This window comes from Oryx dammah, unplaced genomic scaffold (assembly GCF_014754425.2).
Source record: "Oryx dammah isolate SB20612 unplaced genomic scaffold, SCBI_Odam_1.1 HiC_scaffold_7, whole genome shotgun sequence".
In the NCBI taxonomy this organism is placed as follows: domain Eukaryota; kingdom Metazoa; phylum Chordata; class Mammalia; order Artiodactyla; family Bovidae; genus Oryx; species Oryx dammah.
In genome coordinates, this window is record NW_024070191.1 from 23670584 (window position 1) to 23687196 (window position 16613).

The 16613-nt window shown below is 44.1% G+C and overlaps 1 protein-coding gene and 1 non-coding gene across 3 annotated transcripts in view; one reads left to right on the forward strand and one right to left on the reverse strand.

Moving 5' to 3' along the window:
- MFHAS1 (malignant fibrous histiocytoma amplified sequence 1) overlaps positions 1–16613 on the reverse strand; it is a 111171-nt gene that overhangs the window by 16297 nt on the left and 78261 nt on the right. The gene's annotated exons all lie outside the window — the stretch shown is intronic.
- TRNAC-GCA lies at positions 2721–2793 on the forward strand. Its single transcript has one exon. It is a non-coding gene; the product is annotated as a tRNA-Cys (tRNA).

The following is a 16613-nucleotide window of genomic DNA, read 5'->3' on the forward strand; positions in this document are numbered from 1 at the left end:
TATGAGTCACAGGAGCTAGTAAAAACAGATAATTCACTTACTGGATTACCACAAGCCCCAAAGAAAATCTGCGTACTCTGCCCTGGATACAATCTCTCCAACCAGATCATCAAATCCCCCCTAAGATCAGCGATATCTTCGGTTTCCTCCCCACCATCCACTTAACCAGGAGCACCCTGACCTTTCTCTGTTTTCATGGTCAGCATGGTGCTCTTGCTCAGAAAAATTCAAAAAACAGATTTTGGTGGACAATGGTGCCAAATCCCCTTACTTAGAAAGTAAACCAAAGAGCCAAAGAGACAAATCATATGCCAACTGGGGAAAGATGCTACTGCAAATAAAACACTGACTCTGTGACAGCCATCACTTGTATTACTGATTTGAAATTCTAGGGAACCAGAGTATATGCCAACATGTGAGGATAAAAACCAAAAATCCTTTGCCTCAAAATCCATATCTAAACATCTCACCTTCAGCAGAACTCACATTGATAGAGCATAACCATGTGCCAGCACTGAACAGACAGCTTTAAATATACATCTCATTTCATCTTTACAATGTTACTATAAGGTTTATCCTCATTCTGCAAAAGTGAAAAGTGTGAAAGTGTTAGTTGCTCACTTGTATCTGACTCTTTGAGACCCCATGGACTGTAGCTGGCCAGGCTCCTCTGTCCATGGAATTATCCAGGTAAGAATCTGTAGCCGGTTGCCATGCCCTCTTCCAAGAGATCTTCCCGACCCAGGGATTAAACCCAAGTCTCCCACATTGCAGGCAGATTTTTTCCCATCTGAGCCATGGGGGAAGGCTGTTTTGTAAAAGAGGAAGCTAATATGTAGAGCTTATGTGATGTACCCAGAGTCCAGCCTAGGCAGGAACTGACTGGGGAACGTGACCTGGGGAGCCCATCTCTGGGGCTCGTCCCCTCCACCCCTGCAAGGTGGAGACTGCTGCTTTACTCCAGAACACATCTTTCCTAGAAAAGTAGTCCAAAAATGCTATATTCAGTAATGAACTAAGTATTGACATATTTGTACTCTTATGAAAGACAACTATTTCCTGGTTTGAACATTCTTATATGGCTTTGAACAATATGAATCTAATGTAATTTGAGTTTCTTAACCGAGCTAAGGGCTTGCAGGAAACATAAGGGATGCAGGTTTGATCCCTGGGTCGGGAAGATCCCCTGCAGGAGGGCATGGCAACCCACTCCAGTATTCTTGCCTGGAGAATCCCATGGGCCAAGAAGCCTGGGGGGCTGTGGTTCATGGGGTCGTACAGAGGCAGACAATACTAAAATGGCTGAGCACGCACAACCAAACTAATATAAACACCAAATGACTGCAAAAGCTAATTTAGCATCATTAGCTTGTATCATGGATACATGGTATCTGACACCAGCTAGGAAAAGATCTCAAATTATAAAAAGGAAAATTAAAAACATAAACATTAAATGCTCTTGAAGTCATAAAATGAACCAAAGTAAAAGTATGTTACACCAGACTGAGCCTTGGAAGTCATCCAGTCCAAATACCACTTTATGAGTCAGAAGCTCTCTGAATTTAACAGATTTGCTCTGAATCCCACAGAGAGCTTTAAACCAACCAACTGACCGCGTACCGTGGGGCTACAACTGTCCCAAGAGGATGTTCTGAACCACTCATGCCTGTTAACATCCCCACTCCTGGGCCGCCCTCCCCTGCTTCCTCACCTGATACTTTCAATTTCTACTTTCTGTCCCAAGGTTACTCCCAAGGCTTGAACCTAAACTGGAGATATCTGACTTCCCCTGAGAACTCTCTCCCGGTTGAAATTTTCACACAGGCTTGGCTCCTTCTGCCTGCAGCTGCCTAAGAGCCCAGGATAACAAATGCAGACAGTAAGCCCCCACCCTGGCTTCCCCGATTTCTCTGTGGTGAAGAATCCACCTGCAATATAGGAGATGCGGGTTCGATACCTGGGTCTGGAAGATCCCCTGGAGGAGGAAATGACAACCCATTCCAATATTCTTGCCTGAAAAACCCCATGGTCAGAGGAGCGTGGTGGGCTACACTCCTAAAAAAGGGTTGCAAAGAGTCAGACACAACTGAACTTATGAGCCCACAGGGCACAGACCCCCACCCCAGGCTGTGGTTCCTGCATGGCTGGCTTCCTTGCTGGGAGTACTGTAGGTTTTGGTGAGAAGACCAGCTTGCCAGAGAATTTGAAATAACTTCCAGTTGACTATTAAGCACTGGCTATCAGCTTCTCTAAAGCAAGAGCTTTATGCTCCCCGCCCCAGATTTCCAGACTCACAAAGGTCTAGGTAACTGGTTTTGCTTGGGTCCTACCCCAGCAGTGCTCCCAGCCATTGAAACAGTTGGAAAGTTGAAGGCATCGAGAAATTTCATGCATATGAAAAATTCACTTGAACTGTGGAAGACAGAGCAAGAAAGAGAATCGCTCACAAGCTCCAGGACACATGTGCACTCAAATAAGCTACTGTACGGGGCCAGGATTCTGAGGATTTAAGAAATGTGCCCAGTTGCTAAATTAAGAAAGTAAGAAAAATAGCCTTTTCCTCCCCCCTAAAAAAACCCCAAAACTAATCAATAATACAGAGAGTGGTTCCTAACGTGTTAGCTACTTAAAATAGAAGCTAATCGGCTCAAATTTCCGTAACACAAACTTGATTTTCAAACAAAAGCAGGGCTATTGGTTGAGCATCTAATTAGTGGGGCTTCTCTGATAGCTCAGTTGGTAAAGAATCTGCCTGCAATGCAGGAGACCCAGGTTCGATTCCTGGTCAGGAAGATCTGCTGGAGAAAGGAAAGGCTACCAACTCCAGTATTCTGGCCTGGACAATTCCATGGACTAATATAGTCCATGGGGTTGCAAAGAATTGGATACGACTGAGCGACTTTCACTTTAGGGAGATCTTACAGTGTGAGGAGGGCAGGGATACAGGAGTTTAATGCCAGGACCTTGAAGGGGCGGGTCCAGGCATTAGAGAGAATCAAGTACATGAAAAGAAGAACGATGTACTTACTGTGTGTGCCCCAAAGGAAGTTATGAGATGCTAGAGAATGAATGCGAAGGACAGATTAATAAGGACAGAAGGACAGTCCTGATTTGCAGGACTGGAAAAGACCTGGAAGTGTGGCAATTTTAGATTCATGATGCATCTGTTATTGCTAGCAAATGCTAATAAAAAGAAATTCCAAAGTTGGTGGGAACTGCAAAATGAAATGTTATATTCACAGAAAATGTGTTACCAATAGAGTAAGGAGAAATATACATGTGACCTGGTATATTTCCATTTTTAGGGATTTGCTTCAAGGAATGGGTCTTTCTTTCTGGCAAAAATTATACAATGACTGTTCATAGCAACACTGTTTATATAACAGTGAAAACCTGGTAACCGTCTCAAATGTTCAACAAAGAGGAAATGATTAAAAATTATGACACAATTCAGCAGACAGAATTCTCTATAGTCATATGAAACAGTGAAAACTTGGTAACCGTCTCAAATATTCAATGAAGGGGAGATGATTATGACACAGTTCAGAAGACAGAATTCTCTGTAGTCAATAAAAACAGACTGATATTTCTATGTAGAAAGTAAATTTGAAAGTGCATTCTCATTAGAAACATAAGCTGATAAGGAACACAAATGGATTTGGAGTGAAATGGGTCATTCAGGCCTAAAGGTCCTCAGGTAATTTATTTTTATGCTTGAGTCAATTAAGAAAACGACTAAGTGTGCTTCACACTGATGGAAGGTGCCAGCTTTAAATGCTGGTGCTTTCTCCTCTGTTGGCAATTTTCTATTCATGTAGGGTCTTCATACAGTCTTTCTGAAGAAGCAGAAATCTGGCCAGATCAGTAGACCACTGCATCCACTGAGGCTAAAGTCTACAGTCTCTTAGTGACCATTAAAGTTATGAAAAGCTATTCTTAATTACTCTGTCTCAAGATTTCTGGTGTTAAAATGCTACTGAACTCTCATCAGCTGTTTTTCCCCCGTGAAAGGATAGAAAATCAAGTTTTATTATGACTTACCTTGAAACAACAGGAGATAAGTGAAATGAGCTTGTCTTTTTTCTGCTTATCATCAGAATTCACAAATATTGGCACATTAAGCAAAATACTGAAAGTGTATCACTCTGACACCCCAAACCATAATATTTCAAAATGCCCAAACCTGTCTTTTACCGTGCAAATAAAACCCACTTCCTGATCCAGGAAGTTCTGAGTTATGAACATCCCTCAAAACAGAAAAAGTGGTTGGGAAATTTTAAAATAAGCAATTATATAGAATCTAAATCTAGATTTCGAGGCCTCTTTGAGCTGGAATAGTCTAAAGTTCACTCCTCCACCACCCAAAGTCTGCTGCTATCTTTTAATTAAACATGACTCTGGACGAGGCGCAATGATACACAAATACATGTTCCCACACCCCTCAGGGCAAAGGCAGCATCCTCAGAAACCAATGAGCAAAAAGGCTCCCACTCTGCAAGCCCACAGAGTTATCAGAGAAGCAAAAATGGGAGAACTCCACGGTCACTTTTATATGGAAGACGAGAGCCAGAGAAAAATAAAAGGACATCTCGTCTTAAAACAGAATAAAACCTAGAAAGTATATACACAGGAGGAGTAAAAAAGTTAGTGCAGCCACTATGGAAAACAGTATAGAGGTTCCTCAAAAAATTAAAAATAGAACTACCCTATGATTCCGTATTTACACTCCTGGGTATGTATCTGGGAAAACACTAATTTGAAAAGATACATGCACCTAATTTTCATAGCAGCAATGTTTATAATGGCTAAGATATGAAAGCAACCCAGGAGCCCATCACCAGCTAACTGGATAAAGAAGATTTAGCGTATACACACAATGGAATGTTAGTTGAGCATAAAAAAGAATGGAACTTTGCCATTTGGAGCAACATCAGTGGACCTAGCAAATATTATGCTTAGTGAAATAAGTCAGAGAATGAAAAACAAATACTGTATGATACTACTTATATGTGGAATCTAAAAAATACAAACAAATGTATATAGCAAAACAGAAACACTCCCAGGTACAGAAAACAAACTAGTGGTTACCAGAGGGAAGAGGGAAGGGGGAGGGACAATTTAAGAGTAGGCGATTAATAGATACAAAATAATATACAGAAAATAGATAAGCAACAAGGATATACTGTAAGCCCTGGGAATTATAGCCATTATCTCATAATTACATATAATGGAGTATAATCTAAAAAATGAATCTTTACACTGTATACCTGAAACTAACATAAATTGTAAATCAAGTGCACACTCAAGAGCATGAGAAAAGGGAGCAGAAGCAATCTCTCGATGCCTGTTGGTTCCCACTAAACCAGCTTTTGCAGGTCTGGCTGCCTGATTCTGTCTCAGGGGAGGGTCCCCAGGGCTGAGCCAGCACAGTGGCTGGGAGGCTCCAGGTGGGCCACTGCTCCGAAGAAAGAGTTGGTTGTACATTTTGGTAGTCCTGATTTTTAAAAGAATCCATTGTGATGATGAATTAATGACTTTTTAAGAAGAGAAACTGACACGTAGGAAGTAACACAGTGAGTCCATGTCAAGAGCAGCAACAGACCTGGTCCCTCTATCCCCAAGCCCAGGACTGGACCCATCACCAGCCAACATCTTTATCACGAGGTAAAAACCAGGCACAGCTATGGAAACATGCTTTTCCCAACTTCTGAAAGTATCTTAAATGGCCATTTTATAATAGCCAATTGGAACAAATGGAAAAAAAGTTTTAAAACCAAGGGATTTAGGTCACAAAATGTCACTGAACATGGTCTTTTCTATCATATTTAAATGAAAGGTGAAATTTATAAGTAAATTTAAAATCAGGTATTAAAGGTAATGTGGCTTTGGAACTGTTTTTGGAAATCTTAACATAACCTTTAAGTATACAGGAGACACAATAACTTAACAGGCAGGAAAGACTTTACTGGCAAAAGAAATCTTGGTATAAATTAGATATGAAACAAAAGAGGAAAATTTATGTCCTAGGTCTGGTTCTGCTACTAAGTTCACCATTCATTCAACAGGTACATAACCACCACCAACTAATGCGAGACAGGCATCACCAGAGACTCTAAGAGAACAACGGGGAATACGGTAGACAACGGTCCCTGATTTCATAAAGCTTAGAGTCTAGGAGGAAGATTGGTAAGAAAAAAACTGCATAACTACTTAAAACCTCATTACACAGATCATTAAAACAGGGTAATGAGAGAGAGAGAGACTGGGTTGCCTGAGATGCCTCTCCGAGTTGGTGGCGTTAAAGCTGAAATCTGAATGAGGAGGAGAATCAAACCATGGGAAGAACATTCCAGGCAGAGGAAACCATTAATGCAAAATCATGAAAGTAGGAAGACGCTTGGTTGCCCAGAGAAGAGTCTAGATTGTGGGGTGAAGGAGAAGCATGAGAAGAGGAGGAAGGAAGGGAGTGAGGCCCAGACACTGGGGACTCTGCAGACCAGGGGGAAATGTTTGGACTTTACCACTTAGAATAAAGAGCCATGGTGAAGGTTTTAAGTGCAAGGAGATCCAACCAGTCCATTCTAAAGGAGATCAGCCCTGGGTGTTCTTTGGAAGGAATGATGCTAAAGCTGAAACTCCAGTACTTTGGCCACCTCGTGTGAAGAGTTGACTCATTGGAAAAGACTCTGATGCTGGGAGGGACGGTGGGCAGGAGGAGAAGGGGACGACCCAGGATGAGATGGCTTCATGGCATCACTGACTCGATGAACGTGAGTTTGAGTGAACTCCAGGAGTTGGTGATGGACAGGGAGGCCTGGTGTGCTGCGTGGTTCATGGGGTCGCAAAGAGTCGGACACAACTGAGTAACTGAACTGAACTGAATAGCATCTGATCTGAGAAGATCACTCTGCTTGCTGTGTAAGGACAGCAAAATGAGGGCAGGGGGACTCGAGGAGGCTCACAGATGAGCCCAGGGGAGAAGTGGTAGAGGCCTGGTCTGGAGAGGAGCCCGCAGAGATGGAGAGACTGCTGTGTTCTGTAGGCAGTCAGCAGAACTTCCAATGACTTGGATGTGGAGGTAAGAGGCAGAGAATAACCAAGGATAATTTCAAATATTTGGTCTGGGAAGATGACAGCTGGTGGTGCTACCTGTGAGACTGAGAGAGAAGTGACTTGTGGGAAGGAGAGAAATTAGGAGCTCTCTTTTAGTCAAGTTAGATCTGACTGTTAAACATGGTAATACGTGATAAGTGTGCAAGTACTTGTTCAATTCTGGACTTTGGGGGAAACGTTAAGGCTGGAGGTAGAGATTTGGAAGAAATCAGCAAACATGCAATCAGTAAAGGCATAAAAGTGAATGGGGTCACCCAGGAAAGTGAGTAGATAGAGAAGCAAAAGGAACTGGAGACGGAGCCTGGGGTGCTCCTAGCTGACGGCTGAAAGAAGAGAGGCCAGCCAGGAACTGCCACAAGGCAGGAGAACGTGGCTTCACAAAAGAAACCAGACCCCTTCAAGAAAAGGGGGTGACCAGCTGTACCAAATTCTGCTGGGTGGACAAGCAAAGGAACAACAGACATGGGGCCACTGGGTTTGGAGGTGACCGGAGCCTTTGACAGAAGGTGAGGACGGGTGTGTGACTGAAGAGGCCTGGGGAAAGAATGGGAGGTGGAAATGGGGACCACACCCAGCAACAATTTTCTAAGAAGCTGTGAGTTATGTTGTACTTCCCACACCCGAAAAACAGAACTGAGGAGATGGCCTTGTTCATCTCTGAGTTTCTTCCAGCTCTAAGGCTCTGTGTCGGACTACTAAAGTGAACAGGTGCGTAGATGGAGCAGTGAGTGAGCAAATGAAAGATCACAAGGCTTAGAGGACAAAAAAGAGAAAGGAGCCCAGCACAAAGGCCCTGGAGGCCAATGTGATGAACTGTAAACGAAGCAACTGGCAAGGGGTTAGCCTCCAAAATATACAAACAGCTCATGTAGCTCAATATAAAAAACAAACAACCCAATCAAAACATGGTGGCTCAGAGGTTAAAGCGTCCGCCTGCAATGCAGGAGACCTGGGTTTGATCCTTGGGTCGGAAGATCCCGTGGAGAAGAAAACGGCAACCCACTCCAATATTCTTGCCTGGAGAATCCCATGGACAGAGGAGCCTGGTGGGCTACAGTCCACGGGGTCGCAAAGAGTCAGACATGACTGAGCGACTTCACTTTCACTTTCTAAGGAGACATCTCAACAAAGAAGACATACAGATGGCCAAAAAGCCCATGAAAAGATACTCAACATCACTAATTATTAGAGCAACGCAAGTCAAAACTATTAATACAATGAGGTATCCCCCTCACATCAGTCAGATTGGCCATCATCAAAAAATCTACAAACAGTAAATGCTAGAGAGGGTGTGGAGAAAAGGGAACCTTCCTACACTGTTGGTAGGAATGTAAATTGGTACAGCCACTACGGAGAATAGCATGGAATTTCCTTAAAAACTAAAAATAGAACTACCCTATCACCCAGCAGTCCCACTCCTGCACTTACACCCAGATAAAACCATAATTGCAAAAGATAACACGCACCCCAGTGCTTACTGCAGCACTATTTACAACAGCCAGGACATGGAAGCGATTTAAATGTCCACTGACAGAGGAGTAGCTAAAGATGTGGTACGTATAGACAATGGAATACTACTGCCATAAAAAAATAATGCCATTTGTAGTAACATGGATGGACCTAGAGACTGTCATACATAGTGAAGTCAGAGAAGGACAACATCATATCACTTATATATATAAAATCTCAAAAAAAAATAGTACAAATGAACTTATTCACAAAACAGAGGCAGAGTTACAGATGTAGAAAACAAACTTATGGTTCCCGGGGGAAAGGATACACTGAAGGTTTGGGATTGACATGTACACTCTATTATTGTATAACGATAATTAATAAGGACCTACTGTATATCACAGGGAACTCTACTCAATACTCTGTAATACTCTATATGGGAAAAGAATATAAAAAACAGTAAATATATGTATAACTTTGCTATACACCTGAAACTAACACAACATTGTAAATCAATTATATGCCAATAAAAATTTTAAAAGACAAAAATAAATCAGTCTAAAGCACTTTAATCACAACAATCACCTCAGTATATGTGAAACTGCTGATTGCAGAGAAATGATACAAAGCAGTTTGGTTCTGGAATTAGCCTTAGTTCCGATCTTGGCTAAGATTTACTGGCTCTATGGTTCAGCCTACCCAGGAGACAGAAACCACAGACTAAGGTTTAATATAAATAATTATTAACCTATTACAAGGGATTCACTACCAAGGGGAAAGAGAATTCTAAAGAATATGCCAAGGCTGAGGGAGAAGAGCCAAAGAAGGGCTTGGGCATGGGGGGAGCCCCCGGCCAGGCCAAGAGTCAGACCTCATGAGCTGGGGTTGGGTGGGGTGCAGCCCCTGGGTCGGGGAGAAGACCGCTGGGCTGCCCAGGCCAGACTAGTTCACAGTCAGGCGGCCAAAGCCAGCAGCGGACTGTCCTCTGGGTGCTGACAAAATTCCCCAGAAAGCTGTCTTGTGGGGGAAGGTGGCAAGCTTGCTGTTGAAATGAGGCTGGATGGGGGCGCCAACTGGAGTCCCTGAAAAGCTGCCCCCATTGGGTGCTGCTGAGTTAACGAGAAAGCCAGCTAGGCCACCCTCAAAACGCTCTGGGGAGGTCCCCTGGGAGTTACTGCTGAACTCACCAGGAAACTGGGGTACCCCTAGATTCAGCAGGCGTCTTTCTTCTTGGTCACAGGGAAGTCAGCTGGGGTACCCACAGCTCTCGCCCGGCACCTGGCCATACCGTATACTCTTAGGGCACTCTGAGACTCCAAGAAGTGTTCCCTAAACTTCAGGGATTCTGTGTTCCTCCCGTGAACACTTTGCTTTTGGCTCAATTTGTTCCTCTTGGAAATATGTCAGACTGATCGGACCACTTAATAATCGGACACATCCTAAGTTATGAATTCCGAAGGCAGCTGCAAAAACTCACACCATCAGACACTGTGGATCTCTTCCAGAACTGTTTTCATTTCACCATTTAGTCATGTCATTCTTCAAAATGTCAAAACCCAAAGAGTTCTAGGCAAGTTAACAGTGTAAAGGCATTTCTGTCTCCAAGATCTGTTGCATTCTCAAGTTCAGTTTTGATTCTTAATGCTGGGACTTTGTTTTTAAAAAATCACTCAGAAATGCCCTTCTGTGCCTCGAAGCTTTGGGGACAATTTTAAAGTCTTATTATTAAGAGAGTACAACCTACAACAAGCCTACAGAAGCAGGCCAGCTGGGGTTCTTAGAGATGACCTTGAACTACAGGTACAAACTCAGTACCTACCTTCAGCGAGTTTTCATGGCCTGTCATTAGGCTGCCCTGAACAAACAAAATTTCAACATTTCAGCTTCTTCCCAGCACCCTCCAAGCTGGTAACAGTGGTGACGGTTACAGGCAGAAAGAAAAACAAAGACCACGCTGCTGATGCCTTCTTTGACGTATTCAATTCAATAAAAATGATGCTAACCTGTGAAGCCCTCAGACACTCCTGATGAGTAATTCAATGGAAGCCAAGCCTCCCCCTGCAAAGCGGGGCACAGATGACGCACACTTTGAATTTTTCCTTTTTTGCTCAGTGTTCCCCAGGGAGCAGACAAACCCAGCCTTTCCTTGTTTAACCCAATTTGGGACAGAAGATGATTGTCCTCATAGTTATGTTTGCTTTTAATTACATAAAGCTTTTTGTTTGAGGGACAGAAGGAGGTGACTAAGCATCTTGGGTATGCTCCACTATGAAGAATGGCATTTGGTCCAAGGCGCCTCCTGGATGGATCATCACACAGGTCTCTTCTGGATCAAAAGAGCTGGGACCTCAGATCAAGCATTTGGCAAAGGTTCAACCAAGGAAGGAAAAAAAAAACTGCTGACAAAATTTCTTTGCAGATCTTCTTCCCTCACATCACAAGCGTACACTTCCTCTTAATGTCTTTTTTTCCTTCTTCATTTTTATGTTTTTATTTGCACACGTGCTACCCTCTGCACCATTCTTCCTCACACTCAGAACTTTGAAATTCCCACTTCTATTCCGCCCCCTGCCATTTCCATTACTTGTAGTGAAACAAGAGACCCCATCCTCTCCTCCTCCTCCAGGATGTTTTTCTGTCTAGACTCTCTCCACCTGCTGATTGAGTCCTAGGGTCCCCGGGGAGTTTTCTTGCCCAAGTGTCCACCCCAGCATTGGGACAAGATGCCTGGGAGAAACTTGGAGAAGGTTCCCCTTTGAAGTGCAAGGCCCCATCAGACACGTATTCCTGGGGGCCAGGATAAACATCCTGGGACAGCAGGTGAATGTGGCTCCCATGGCACTTATTAATATGTAGAAAAATTCCTCCAGAGAGGTTGCCAGAATCTGGAGTTTGGAAAGAACAAAAAACAGTGAAATAAAAGATTGACTTATATCACAGAAAATGGGCCAAAGAACTAAACAGACATTTCTCCAAAGAAGACATACAGATGGTTAACACACATGAAAAGATGCTCAACATCACTCATTATCAGAGAAATGCAAATCAAAACCACAATGAGGTACCATCTCACGCTGGTCAGAATGGCTGCTGTCCCAAAGTCTACAAACAATAAATGCTGGAGAGGGTCCAGAGAAAAGAGAACCCTCTTACACTGTTGGTGGGAATGCAAACTAGTACAGTCACTATGGAGAACAGTGTGGAGATTCCTTAAAAAACTGGAAATAGAACTGCCATACAACTGAGCAATCCCACTGCTGGGCATACATACCAAGGAAACCAGAATTGAAAGATACACGTGTACCCCAATGTTCACTGCAGCACTGTTTACAATAGCCAGGACATGGAAGCAACATAGATGTCCATCGGCAGATGAACGGTAAGAAAGCTGTGGTACATATACACAATGGAGTATTACTGAGCCATTAAAAAGAATACATTTGAATCAGTTCTAATGAGGTAGATGAAACTGAAGCCTATTATACAGAGTGAAGTAAGTCAGAAAGAAAAACACCAAGACAGTATATTAATGCATATATATGGAATTTAGAAAGATGGTAACGATGACCCTGTATGCGAGATAGCAAAGGGACACAGATGTAAAGAACAGTCTTTTGGACTCTGTGGGGGAAGGCGAGGGTGGGATGATTTGAGAGAATAGCATTGAAACATGTATATTATCATATGTGAAACAGATTGCCAGTCCAGGTTTGATGCATGATACAGGGTGCTCAGGGCTGGTGCACTGGGATGACCCAGAGGGATGGGATGAGGAAGGGAGGTGGGAGAGGGGTTCAGGATGGGGAACACATGTACACCCATGGCTGATTTATGTCAACATATGGCAAAAACCACTGCAATATTGTAAAGTAATTAGCCTCCAATTAAATAAATTAAAAAAATTTCTTAAAAGATAGATTTATATCAACGTTCTGTACACTGGCTGTTGTCAATAACTTCATCATGTCCAGACTAGCCCAGACAATGTGCTTCCCAGGTGGCTGAGTGGTAAAGAATCTGCCTGCCAATGCAGGAGATGGGTTTGATCCCTGGGTTGGGAAGGTCTCCTGGAGGAGGGAATGGCAACCCACTCCAGTATTCTTGCCTGGGAAATCCCATGGAGAGAGGAGCCTGGTGGGCTAGAGTCCATGAGGTCGCAAGAGTAGGGCACGACTTAGTGACTAGACAACAGCGACAACAGACAAATCATGATATCACAAGAGCAAGGGATGCTGTCTTTAGATTCTGTACAAGATTTCTCTAGAATGTCTGAAAACAAATCATGCTGTAGCCTAGAAACATAGAACCATGAGGCACCACTTGAAGCTTAAAGGAAGTGGTTTTAGGACAAGAAAGCCATCATATCGATGTGAAACATGCCTGAAAAACTCACCACCCTGAAATAAGGTGGAGAAAAACAAATACTGTCTGATGTCACTCATGGGGAATATAAAAACCTAATAAGCAAAAACAAATGAACAAATCAAACTAAACAAAAACAAACTTATCGATACAGAGAAGAGAACAGTGGCTCCCAGGAGGGAAAGGATGAGGTCGGGGGAGTCAAAAAGGATTTTGAACTGTGGTGTTGGAGAAGACACTTGAGAGTCCCTTGGACTGCAATGAGATCCAACCAGTCCATCCTAAAGGAGATCAGTCCTGGGTGTTCATTGGAAGGACTAGTGTTGAAGCTGAAACTCCAATATTTTGGCCACCTGATGCAAAGAGCTGATTTATTTGAAAAGACCCTGATGTTGGGAAAGATTGAAGGCAGGAGGAGAAGGGGACGACAGAGGATGAGATGGTTGGATGGCATCACCGACTCAACAGACATGAGTTTGGGTAAACTCTGGGAGTTGGTGATGGACAGGGAGGCCTGGCGTGCTGCGGTTCATGGGGTCACAAAGAGTTGGACACGACTGAGTGACTGAACTGAACTGAAATGGATGGTGATGGATGGAAACTGAGTTTTTGGTGGTGAGCACACTGTAGGGTAGACAGAAGTAGAAATATAATGTTGTACACATGAAACTTACATAATGTTACAGATCAGTGTTACCTCAATAAAAAAGCGAAAACTCACTACCCTTGAGAAGTGGCATGGGCTGGTCCAAAAAGGTGTGGACAGATCCATGCAAGTATCAGTAAATCAATAATGGACACACTGTGAAAAGGTCAAGTTTCCGACACTAAAGTTTCACAGAACAGCTAAGACCTTCCACACCTATATTCTTAGTGACGACAGAAGAAATAAAGTGAACTAATCATTCACATACATACAGATTTCTCACTGGAGTTATGATCTGGAGTTAATTGATCAGCTGCTGGCTCAGCTTGAGCTGCTGTATAAACGGCCTTATGTATAAGCACATCCTCCAGCAAAATGCACGCCACGGCTTACACCACTCTCTCCCAACCTTTGACCCATGTCAAAGCTGACCCAGGGTACAGGGACCCACTGCCCTGCCTGATCCTGCACTCAGTCATTCCGACACCCTGATCCTCAGACTTGTGTGCTGGCCACTTGGCTCCATCAGCATTGCTAAGGGTTTATATAAATACAAATCCACCCAAGAAAGGAAAAATATTTCCCCTTTTCCTGCTTTGGATAAAGTTCTAGCAGACTTGGCTGAGGATTAGACATACTTCACAGATCAAAGTGCGCTAAGGGGAGGAGAGGGAGAGGGGGAACAGAGCCCAGACCCAGCTCTGGCCTGCCTGCTCTCAAGATACAAGTCAGGATCATAAAAAGCCCCCACGCTGCTGGGCTGGAGTGCTTTCAAAAGGTGACTCTTTATTTGGATAGCCTGTCACCTACTTCTTCCTGGAAACGGTTCCAGGCTCAGAGGAGTGAATGCAGACAGTTTCATAAAAGCCTTCAGACTAAAACAGTTTCCCTCCAACTTGAGTTCTCCTCTCATCTGAAAAGGGGAGGAACCTTTAGGACCTGAACTGAAATTTGAAACAGTGGCCAGGCTGCCTTGTCGAAGTCGACCTGGTTTTGAAGGACAAAGGGAGCAATCTGAAGTCCTGAAGAACAGTCGGAAACTGTTATCTTACCTTCACATCTCCGAAGGAAGATGACAAGAATTCCTGCAAATTCATTTTTTCTTTGGAGAAAGGGAGGGGCAGGCGGAATGAATTTCTCTGGGTGAGGAGGGTGCTGAGAAGCCACTAAAGGGGCCTGAAAGACCTACAAACTAGAGTCAGACCCACAGAGCCTAGAAGGAACCTTGAAATTCTTCCACCTCCTTACTTTGCACACGAATATCACCCACTTGTATAAACAAACACTACCAGGAAAGTGGTCCAGCCAGACCCTCTTCCAACATCATCTTTTCTTTATCTACTCTCCCCACCCAAGATTCATTCCCAGAAAATCCAGCCTAGACTTGAGTCTGTTTTAAACAAACAAAAAGCACCTCTGGCATCGTGAAAAGTGTTACATCACAAGACCAATGGCAGCCGAGCCCTCATCTCTAACCTCTTCAAAGTTGTAACTGTGAACAAGAAAGAATTCTTATTCAATGAAGTCTATTTTTTCTTATCTTTCAGGTACACCTTCCAGCAGGTAGGTGCAGCCGGCTTCCAAATGAAGCCTCAGTGAAGCCAAAAGAACATAATCATGAAAATGTTAATGTCCATTAGAAAGTAAGGGACCCCCAAACAGGACGGCTTCATCAGGGCAAAGAGCCACTTCTGGGGGCAGCTCAGTCTACGTGGAAACTCCCAGCAACCTGGCTGCTTGCCTAGCCACGGTCTCAGGTCACCTTCAGTCCTGACTTCTTGCCTGAATATCACACTGAGATCTGACTACCTATTAAACACTGTCACTTGGACACTAATGTGTCTAAAATCAAACTCTTGATTCCTACTGGCCCCATGCCCCACCAAATTACTCCTTTTCCAAGCTTCCTCATGTCTGTGGATGTCCACTCTGTTCTTCGTTTACTTTGGAAAAAGTACATGGACTCCTTTGTATCTCTCCTTTTTTCTCACCACCACACACTGAATACATCGGCACATCCCGTTGTTCTAGCTTCAAACCCATCTATCTGACCATTTCATCAGCTCCCTGGTCCACGTCACCACCAGCCTGCATGTGGGATGCTCTCCTAGCCGAGTTCCTGACCCCACCGTCTGTTCCCCACTGAAGCCAGAGGGATTTCCCACACGACGCACATCAGACCACGTTACTCATCTGCTCAGACTCTCTGCCCGCTTTGTCACTCACATATCTACAGGGTCCTGCGTCTTCTGCTCCTTTCTCTTGCCCCTCCCCACCCTGCTCTAGCCTCATGGCCTCCTTGCAAAGCACACTCCCACCTCAGGACCCTGTTTTAACCACTTAGGTCCCCAACCAGGCTCCCCACACCCCATACACGCTTCATTCAGTTCTCTGCTCAAAAAGAGATTTCCTGACCACCCTGTACAAACAGCATCATCCCCACTCCCACCACCTCCTGGTCACCCACATCCCATCTCCTGCTTTATTTTCCTTATGGTACTTCTGTCCACCTGACATTCTGGTTGATGGTGTGTCTCCCCTACTAGAGTGTAGGCATCACTAGAATGTGGGGATTTCTCCTGTTTGTTATTGGATCCAAGCATCCAGAGCAATGCCCAGCCTGCAGCAGGCCTGAGATAGATGATAAATAACTGAATCCATCATTTGATGAATCCATAAATGGACAGCATATTCAGGTGGCTTCCCAAGCTCCCTCAGGTCTGTGGTTCCGAACCTGACGCTGATGTGGCACACAAGTCAGGCTGCCGGGGCCACAGTCTACACCTTCTTCCCAAGGGAACACAGAGGCCCAGCTGGGCCGGTGTGCAGACTTCTGGGCACATCACTGCCCCCTCCACACGGAGAGTTTGGTGCAGAACCCAGAAGCGCTGCACTCCTCTGGAACTCAGTCAGTTTTTCCATCCACCTGGTTCTCACATCTTTAAGATCCATTTGGGGAGATTCTAATGCCATAGTTAAGATCCATTTGGGGAGATTCTAATGCCATAGTTAAGATCCATTTGGGGAGATTCTAATGCCA